Genomic DNA, 9,783 nt, shown 5'->3' with positions numbered 1-9,783 from the left:
CGTGTTGTGATTTTCAACACAATATTGAGTCATTGACTCCGAGATGGGCACGATTAACTCAAAACTGTATCAGCATCGCAATGCTTCGCCGGTGACGTCACCGCGTGAAAGTGTAACATCAGCGGAGGAAGACGTTATCAAACGACGTGTAATTCCTACGCCGAAGCCACGAAAGTCCATCACTAACTGTCGGTCTAGCAGTCGACTTGTGAAATACCCGTCGGTGACTTTCCAGTTACACCATAAAAAATCCAGTCACTCGCGTCTGAGGAAATGTAGATCCGGCGACATCACCAAAAAGCGATCATCGACGCAGGCACTCCTCCGGTCTAGTAGCAGTTACTGCAGGTCGTTTGGAAGTTATGACGTCACTATTTGTACTGTTGACAACGGACGTAAAGTCGTCGTTGTAGAATTTTGTGATAAAGCTTACGTGAACGGGCAACCGGTACATTACTATGGTGACGAGAAGATTGTCAACAAAGACGGAGAGCTAGATCCGTTGTTGCAATATTACTACGACTATGCCATGAACTTCAAACGACAGAAAGGGAAACACAATTTAAGAAACCAGTTGCCTCCTGGCAATCATGAAGCGTAAGTTGCGTGTTGGCGTTCCCATGTATTCCGGTTATATCATGTTTATAAACCCACCCGTTGGACACATACATGCATTTCGAACGTTTTTGTAAGATTCAAAAGACTGTATTTGTATTAACTATTCGGTGACACTTTCTGGGAAATCTGTTCTTAAAAACGTGTACCTTGTTTCATTCACAGCGTACCACATAGTTCCCGGCAAATGCAGGACATCGACGAAGATGAAGCGATTGATGCCGAAGATGAAGCGATTGATGCCGAAGATTTTGAGAAAGTACTCGAAGAACTGTCGAAACGAGTCGAAGAACTAATGAACGAAAACGACAAGCTTCAAAATGAAACGGACAAGTCTAGATTTCAATACACAAGTCATATCAGCGAGGAAGACCTCGAGAAAACCGAAGCAGCCATAGCCGAAGTTTCCGGCAAGCTGGCAGAAGCTGAAAAGTACAATAAAAAGTTAGAAACTATTTTTTACGATGTAGAAGAATCACGTGTCAAAGCTCAGGTTCGCGCCGAAAATCTGGAAATGGAAAGCAGTGAATTGAAAAGGGTATTCAAAGAGACGAACCAAGAAAACAACAGATTGAAACAGAGTCTGGATAAGTTAGGACTAGCGCTAGAATCAGCTTTGTCGGAGAATGCCGTGGCGGGATTTGAGAGCACGGAGATGAGCGCGAAGCAAGACGGGCGTCATTTGAGAAAAGTAGTCGATAGATTAAAAAGCGCGCTTCGCCAGCGGTCAGACCAGCTACGTGACTGTAACAATGAGCTTCTGTCAGTGGAAAGACGGGTGTGCCAACTACAGAAAGTGAACTGCGATATGAGTTCCATGTTCAACACGTATGAGGACCGCATCAAACAGCTCCAGAATGATCACCATGGTAACCAGTATAAAGAGAGATTGGAACGAATTGAGTGTGAAAACGAAGGATTGAAATCCGAGATCGTTAGGTTTGAGAATGTCCAAGTAGATCTGAAAAGTAAACTTCGCGAAGCTGAAGAAGATAAAGCGGAAATCGCGGCCCAGCTGAAAACCAGTCGACGCAGCCTGCACTTGAAGAACAGCGACCTCACGCGTTCCGAAGAACAGAACTTGAAGCTCAAATCTCTCTATCAAAAAGTGAGCGACGAACTGAACGCGAAAAGTGAGTCAGTGACCCTGCTGAGAAGAGAAAAATCAACAGTCATGGACAGTCGTGATCGTTTAGAGATTGTTTACTCCACGACGAAACAACATTTTGAGAAGGCGCAGGAGACAAAAGCTAACATGGAGATCCAGATTTGCAAGTTAAAAGAGGAAAACGAGAAACTTCTCAGCAGGGTAAGCGAAATGGAACAGCGCGTACAGCGTAACACATCGGCTGCAACACAGCAGAATGAACAGATAATTACCCTTACAAGGAAGAACGACAAGTTTAAGGCGATGAACGATCAACTTGAGAAGCGATGTACTAGTCTCGTCGACGACGTTATGGCAAAGAAGAAGTTGCTCGTCCAGCAACACGCCACCGAGAAGGCTTTACGTGACGACAACAGGCGGTTGGCAGCGCGGGTGGATGAACTCATTGCCGAAATTGCCTCGCTGTACGGCACAATCAAAGACATGGACTCCGTTCACAAAGATATCAAAGATAGGTACACAAAATGGAGCAAAGAAAACACAAGTCTGGGGAAGAAAATTGGGCGATTAGGCACCAACGTATCTGCACAGTGCTGCGTAGAACACCAACAGAGGTCCCGAGAAACCGTTGCGCTTATTCCCGAGCAACCACTCAACGCGAAGTGGTGGTCCTTGGACGAGGCTGGCGACGAGCCAACCAGGGACGTAATGGCGACAGGGTTGGGCGAGGAAGAGGCGACGTCATCATGTGATGGGTATTCCGAAAGAATTTGATTATTTTCCAACGGAAGTCGCGCAGTAAGTTTATACTACGTTAAGTCATAACCCAAAGAACACAGAAACGATAAACTTAAACTATAATGTCAAATTGCACAAATTTACTATAATTATAATAAAGTTTATTTGAATGTAACTACCCTGGCTCTCTGATGTTATACTTTAATAGGTAATTTTATAAAGTGTCCATATAAGTTTTCAGACGCATTTGTATACTATTTTGAGTGGTCGATCGCTAACCGAATATTAAAATTAGCCCAGATATTAGTATGAATTTGGTATATCAATTTCTTTGGAGCAAGGAAGGTTCAAGCGTTAGTACCTTCTATGCTTGGGGCAAACATAGCAGCGATGAAAACATCAGTGCGCGTGCAGATTGAATTACATGTACGTATGAATTGCGTTGTTGCCAACACCGACACGCCATATATACCTCGCTGGGCACACCAGATTAAAAAATAATCACACTGAATTGTAATCGCACGGATAATGCGCACTTATTAAAGGGTGGTGGTCGTCGCGCCACACATGCGCGAGATATGGGTCTCATCATAAACAAAAATGACGATATCAAGCTTTAATTAAGTTATTGTTCGGTGATTGGAAGGTTTCGAAGGAGTCACCGGCGGTAATTAGTGCAAGTTCCGCCGAGGCAAAAACTCGTAGTCGTGATTTCATTAGAAGAGCGCATTGGAATGTTGGAAAATCAATGTATATACACATAATGTTGCACGTTCGCGGCGCGACGACCACCGTTCTTTAATGTTGACCAAAGCAAAATTGAGTTAAGCGCGAGCTATGTTTCTACTAAATGTAGTACGGTGTCGCACAGGTTGTAGCTACACGTGGGTTATCATACATATAGTACATTATTCACTCAGTTTTAATTGGGTTCGGTGAGGAGGGGGGGGGGGTGCGTGTGCGACAGTGTATGTGTGTATGTAATATTTTTCGTGTGTAAACAAGTAACCGGGTTCACATATAAGGCCCAAATGGGAGTTTGGCCCAAAACGGTCATCATGGACAAAATAAAATAAAATCTTCAACCTAAACTAGACAAATCGAAGAACTATTTGACTTCAACAGCATGCAGTTAATTTTTTGTCGCATCCATGATATTATTATGTTGTGCTTTTTGCGTGGAAAATATCCCTTCCCAAGAATTAGCCATGAAGAGACAACTACTAGTATGTTGAATTACTATATGTTGGGCTGGATTAGAGTGGACAGCTAAACACATCGCAGATGACGTCACCGTCCCAATCCGAACCATCATAGATCTACTACGCATGCGTTTACCACCACGCATGAGAGCAGATCGCGCGTTACATATAAACGCGTGGAATGAAATGAACGTTCATCGTGAGTGTTCCAAATAATCGAGTTTTCTATTTTGGCAATCATACGTTCGCAACACCACGAACAGTATACATGTGCTAAGTTGTTTCTGTGCACAATGGGTATGGCTACATCACGGCTGCCAAACAAGCAGACGTCATTCTCTGCATCTTCATCGCAGCGCAGAGAAAGCGGGGATGACAACAAGCTAAAGAAAAACCCAACAGTATCAACGCAAAGCAAACCAAACTCGAACAGAAAACCGAAAGATGGAAAGAAACTGCTCAAGTACCGGTCGGTGACGGTACAGTTTGGCGCTGACCGGTCTACCCCCCCGGTTGTGAGGAAAACCAAATCCAACCAGGCCCGCCAGTCACTGACATCTACAGGCACGTTTCACAAATCGATAGGTTACTTTAATTGTTTTGGAAGTTTGGAAATAACTGCATGTGCTGACGACGATGGAAAAATAATCACAGTTATTCAGTGCGATGATAACACTTTCATTAACGGAAAACCTGTGCAGTACGACAACAAGGGACACATCACTAACCAAGACGGCGAGTATGATGCGGTGTGTCAGTACGATTACGACTATGCTATGGTCTATAAACGAAGAAACGAGAAGCGTAAACAACGGAACAGTTTACCTGCCGCACACCACGACACGTAAGTTTTCTGTTTACATTCGTCTACAATTGATGAGTGTGTATTTTCTAATTTTTCTAAATAGTCGACTCAGAATTTCGACTCGTAATCGGCAAATGTGTCCGTTCAAATTCGTTACTTTACACCGCTATAACCGTCCTACACACATCGACCGGATGACATTTGATGTGGTGTTACTCGGTCAGGTAATACTTTAAAATGAACAATCCGAGTTTTGACGCGGGGGGTGGGATAGTGTTTGGATGTGGCAATTATAAACTAATTTAGGAATTTGTCAAACGATGTCAAGGTCAAGGTAAAAAAAGGATGCAAATAAAGTCCAAAAAGTGCCAACATTGTCAAAAAATATAGGCTGCATTTTGTACCCCTTTATAGGATGTACAACCACTAGTTTTGAATCACTGTTCAGTTTATTTATTTGTCAAAAGAAAGGAGCGCCCAATACAGCTTTCCTAACGTTAATATTGTTTTGATATATAGTCAATGGATATTATGTTTATTTAGAGATTCTACTATATTCTAGATGACGAACGACATTGACTCCACCCATTTTTGTCATCCTGACACTACAGAAGCGTTTCGTAACTAAATGTAGCTATTTATAGCGACAATGCGCTTCTGATTCTATGAGCCAACAACTATTACCTAGTACCAATGAATATCCAAAAAAAAATGGTTTATATAAGTAACCAAAAAACTGCCATTGTGAGTATGTAATGCCAAATGTATTCGCATGATATCCGGATTATAGCGTTAAAGCGGGAGGCTCGTCACCTGCGCACAAGCGATGATAACAACACACACTAAAAACGCAAAGGCCTATGGGCAGACGCTTGTTTGTAAACAATGACACGCGATGGCTATCTGACGCATGCGCAGCTGACGACTTCCCCCGCTATATCATTTCGTACTTCATAGCTGCGTTGAGCCATAGACCCTCTACTGGAGGGTCTATGGTTGAGCGTTGGCTGGTTCCCGCCTCAAGTGTCATGGCGTACCAAGCCACAAGAGTAAGCAAATAACACCGAATAAACGGCAAGGTAAAGACTATGTCTAATTATAGTAAATACGTACTGCGTGCGTGACTCGAACCGGCGCTCGCGTACGGCACCTAATCGCCTAGCTTCACGCCACTACACGTCTTCCCCTCGGCCACCGGGCATCCCCAAAAAAGGATGCTTAATAACCGAGCTTATTACGTGCAGAGAACGTGAAACCCGTCCACGCGATACGCGCCACACAGCATGGCCAGAATGCGGCAAAGGCCTTCAGATCTGGCTGTAGTAGGATGGTGAAAGTAACGGTACAGCATTTTAACAGTGAATAAGTACTGAGAAATAATTTTTAAACTCATAGTTGCTGTCGACATAGGAAGTAAAGTAAGCAAATAACACCGAATAAACGGCAAGGTAAAGACTATGTCTAATTATAGTAAATACGTACTGCGTGCGTGACTCGAACCGGCGCTCGCGTACGGCACCTAATCGCCTAGCTTCACGCCACTACACGTCTTCCCCTCGGCCACCGGGCATCCCCAAAAAAGGATGCTTAATAACCGAGCTTATTACGTGCAGAGAACGTGAAACCCGTCCACGCGATACGCGCCACACAGCATGGCCAGAATGCGGCAAAGGCCTTCAGATCTGGCTGTAGTAGGATGGTGAAAGTAACGGTACAGCATTTTAACAGTGAATAAGTACTGAGAAATAATTTTTAAACTCATAGTTGCTTATTCACTGTTAAAATGCTGTACCGTTACTTTCACCATCCTACTACAGCCAGATCTGAAGGCCTTTGCCGCATTCTGGCCATGCTGTGTGGCGCGTATCGCGTGGACGGGTTTCACGTTCTCTGCACGTAATAAGCTCGGTTATTAAGCATCCTTTTTTGGGGATGCCCGGTGGCCGAGGGGAAGACGTGTAGTGGCGTGAAGCTAGGCGATTAGGTGCCGTACGCGAGCGCCGGTTCGAGTCACGCACGCAGTACGTATTTACTATAATTAGACATAGTCTTTACCTTGCCGTTTATTCGGTGTTATTTGCTTACTTTACTTCCTATGTCGACAGCAACTATGAGTTTAAAAATTATTTCTCAGTACTTATTCACTGTTAAAATGCTGTACCGTTACTTTCACCATCCTACTACAGCCAGATCTGAAGGCCTTTGCCGCATTCTGGCCATGCTGTGTGGCGCGTATCGCGTGGACGGGTTTCACGTTCTCTGCACGTAATAAGCTCGGTTATTAAGCATCCTTTTTTGGGGATGCCCGGTGGCCGAGGGGAAGACGTGTAGTGGCGTGAAGCTAGGCGATTAGGTGCCGTACGCGAGCGCCGGTTCGAGTCACGCACGCAGTACGTATTTACTATAATTAGACATAGTCTTTACCTTGCCGTTTATTCGGTGTTATTTGCTTACTTTACTTCCTATGTCGACAGCAACTATGAGTTTAAAAATTATTTCTCAAGCCACAAGAGGCCGGTAACTAGTAACGGTTCTGGCATACTGATTGGTACATCACTTTCTCGTTGCTTGTTCCATTTCCCTTAGTTACCTGACGTCAGCGCTTACGCTCGTGGCCGTTCAGGGGTTTCCTTTTACTTTCGAAAGTTGGGCGAATAAAAAGAATTGTTTCTTTTGTTATAAATTTGCACAGAACATATCAAATCTGTAAATCTAAGCAGGCAGTATGTATGAGCGTGGCTTTATTGTAGCATTACAGACACGTTTACGCAAAACGGAACTTGGAATGTTTTCAAATTACGTCACCCAGTCGCGTTCTTTCCGGTCTGAAAACCGGCCCAAATGGAACAATATAGGGATTACTAGTTACCTGCGTCCTACCTGCCATTCGCAAAGGACGCCGGGAACCAGCGAACGTTTAGCGTGTCCCGAAGCAGAAATCGAACGCCACTTTACAATGTCGGGATTTAGGTTGTTTAGATAAACAACACGCATAACTACCGAATAATATAATGCCACGAGATTTGCTTTTGTCCCTTCAATATTGACCCATTCCCCCCGTTCTGAATACCATGGCTACATCGATCAGGAGAACAAAGTGGACGTGATGACGGGAGGGGGGATGAAACACTGTTGGGGTGGATCTATCACTCTCGTGATCAACGAGAGTACAAACATCTTTTCAGACTTTAGTAGCCAGGTTTCTGTAACAGTTGTAACTTGCCACTTTACTTGACAACATTAAACCCAGATACTCATACAATCCCGAAATACCACACCCACATGTATAGTGGAAACGTCTAAAAAACTGACATATTATTTAATGCGTTTCTAGGGCATTAATACTTTTCCATTGTATACAATAAGTGGTTATCTCCCATAATACATTGCATATATGTGCAGTAACATGCTCAGTAGAGCTTAATTTGAGTTAAGTTCAAACTGCCTTAAAAGAAATGTTATGGTTACTGGCTACTGTGTACAACACGGGTACAAATGGTGTTTATTTTACATTTAACTCAAAGGAACTTTAAATCATAACAATTAATGTTATTGTAGATCAACAACAATCTACCCACAAAGCAAGTAACGCAATACGTTCAATGTGAAATCCCGCGCTATGCGTGAAATCGAACGTAAAAAAACAGACATCATAGCGCTGTATTGACGTCATAACATCGCGAGGAGTTCAACAAACGCGTATTCTCGCACTTAATAATGTGTATGAGTGTATGTATTTTGAACACGTTTTCTATATTTTATGGAAGGATTGTGAGCTTTAAAAGGTAACATTGGATGTTTGCAATACAGAGTCAACGTGTGCGGAATAAAACTGTATAAGTTAAAATAACTAAAACGATTCCCTCACTCATAGTTGGTAAACAACCAGGGAATTTAGGAAACCTCAAACAAATCGATTATCAACATTGCAGCATTATGCATTTGGTACGTGACTGACACTTTATCATCTGACCATGTAAATTAACGTCGTCATGTGATGTATTAACAATCATATGGTATACTAGTTAGTATCTTACTGTACACGCCTGTCTTAGTGCTATCATTCAATTGTATCTTATAGGACCGCATCAAAAAAAGTGAATTTACAGAATATAGACAGCACCAACTCTGAAGGTGATGGTATCAATGCCAAAAATATCGACACAGTTCTGAAAGATCTATCAATAATTGTCGAAGGATTACTGAATAGTAGAACAGACACATTTGGGAAGTCAGCTTTTAAAGGTACTGAGTGTTCTTGGGATCACAGTCAAAGAGATGAATCACGTATAAATACTCAAGCAGATGGTCTAGAAACTGCACGATCTGAGCTGTACCATGTTATAGAAAAAACAGACCATAGATATAAAGAGCTACAGAACAGTGTGGGCATTTTAGAACTATCGCTGGAGTCCGTGCTTGCGGACGACAGTGACTTCTGGTTGGAGGAATTGGCATGGCAAGGACGTGATGACCAAACTCTGTGGAAACAACAGGAACGAAACATCATGGGCAAAGAGAATATGAAGTTAAGGAGTATTTTAAGGCAACGTTCTGCTCAACTTGGTGAATGCAATGCCAATGTCGCATCTATTCAAGAAAGAATGAATGAACTACTGAATGTGTGTGTAGATATGAAAACCCGGTTCCTGTTGTATGAACATTACATAGAACAAAACCGCCTGGATTCTGAGCCATGGAAAAAGGAGATTGGAAGATTAGAGTATGTAAATGAAGGATTGAAAACTGAATTGAAAAAAATTAAAAAGAATCTGCTTAGTCTGGAAAATAAACTAGATAACACTGAAAAGGATAAAAGTGAGTTATCTGCTGATTTAGGAATTACTTTAAAAAAGCTTAACATGATAAAGGATGAACTATCTCAATCACACGATAAGAACAACAATCTGCAGTTACTATATGACAATGTGAACAATGAAGTTGACAGCTTGAAAAAGTCAGTGAGGTCACTGAGAAGAAAGAAGCTGTTGGTTACCGAAAAGAGAGATCATTTAGAACTGGCTTACTCTGCAACAAAGGAAAAACTTGAGAAGGAACAAAGAGAAAAGAAACTCCTTGGTGAGAAGATTCAGCAGCTGCAGAAAGACAAATGTGACATGGAAAAAAACATGAAACAAAACATTGGCACGTTGATGTCACTTTCATTTGTTTCAGCCCAGCAAAAAGAGAAGTTAAGCATAATGGGAAAGCAGCAGAATATGGCTGAGATGAAGAATTGTGAACTTGAAGATCAATGTTCAACATTGAAAAAGGAAGTGTGTGAACGACAAACAGAAAATGAAAGCATGATGATT

This window comes from Saccoglossus kowalevskii, chromosome 17 (assembly GCF_978046115.1).
Source record: "Saccoglossus kowalevskii chromosome 17, keSacKowa6.1, whole genome shotgun sequence".
Lineage (NCBI taxonomy): Eukaryota > Metazoa > Hemichordata > Enteropneusta > Harrimaniidae > Saccoglossus > Saccoglossus kowalevskii.
Note: the sequence above shows the minus strand (reverse complement) of the source record.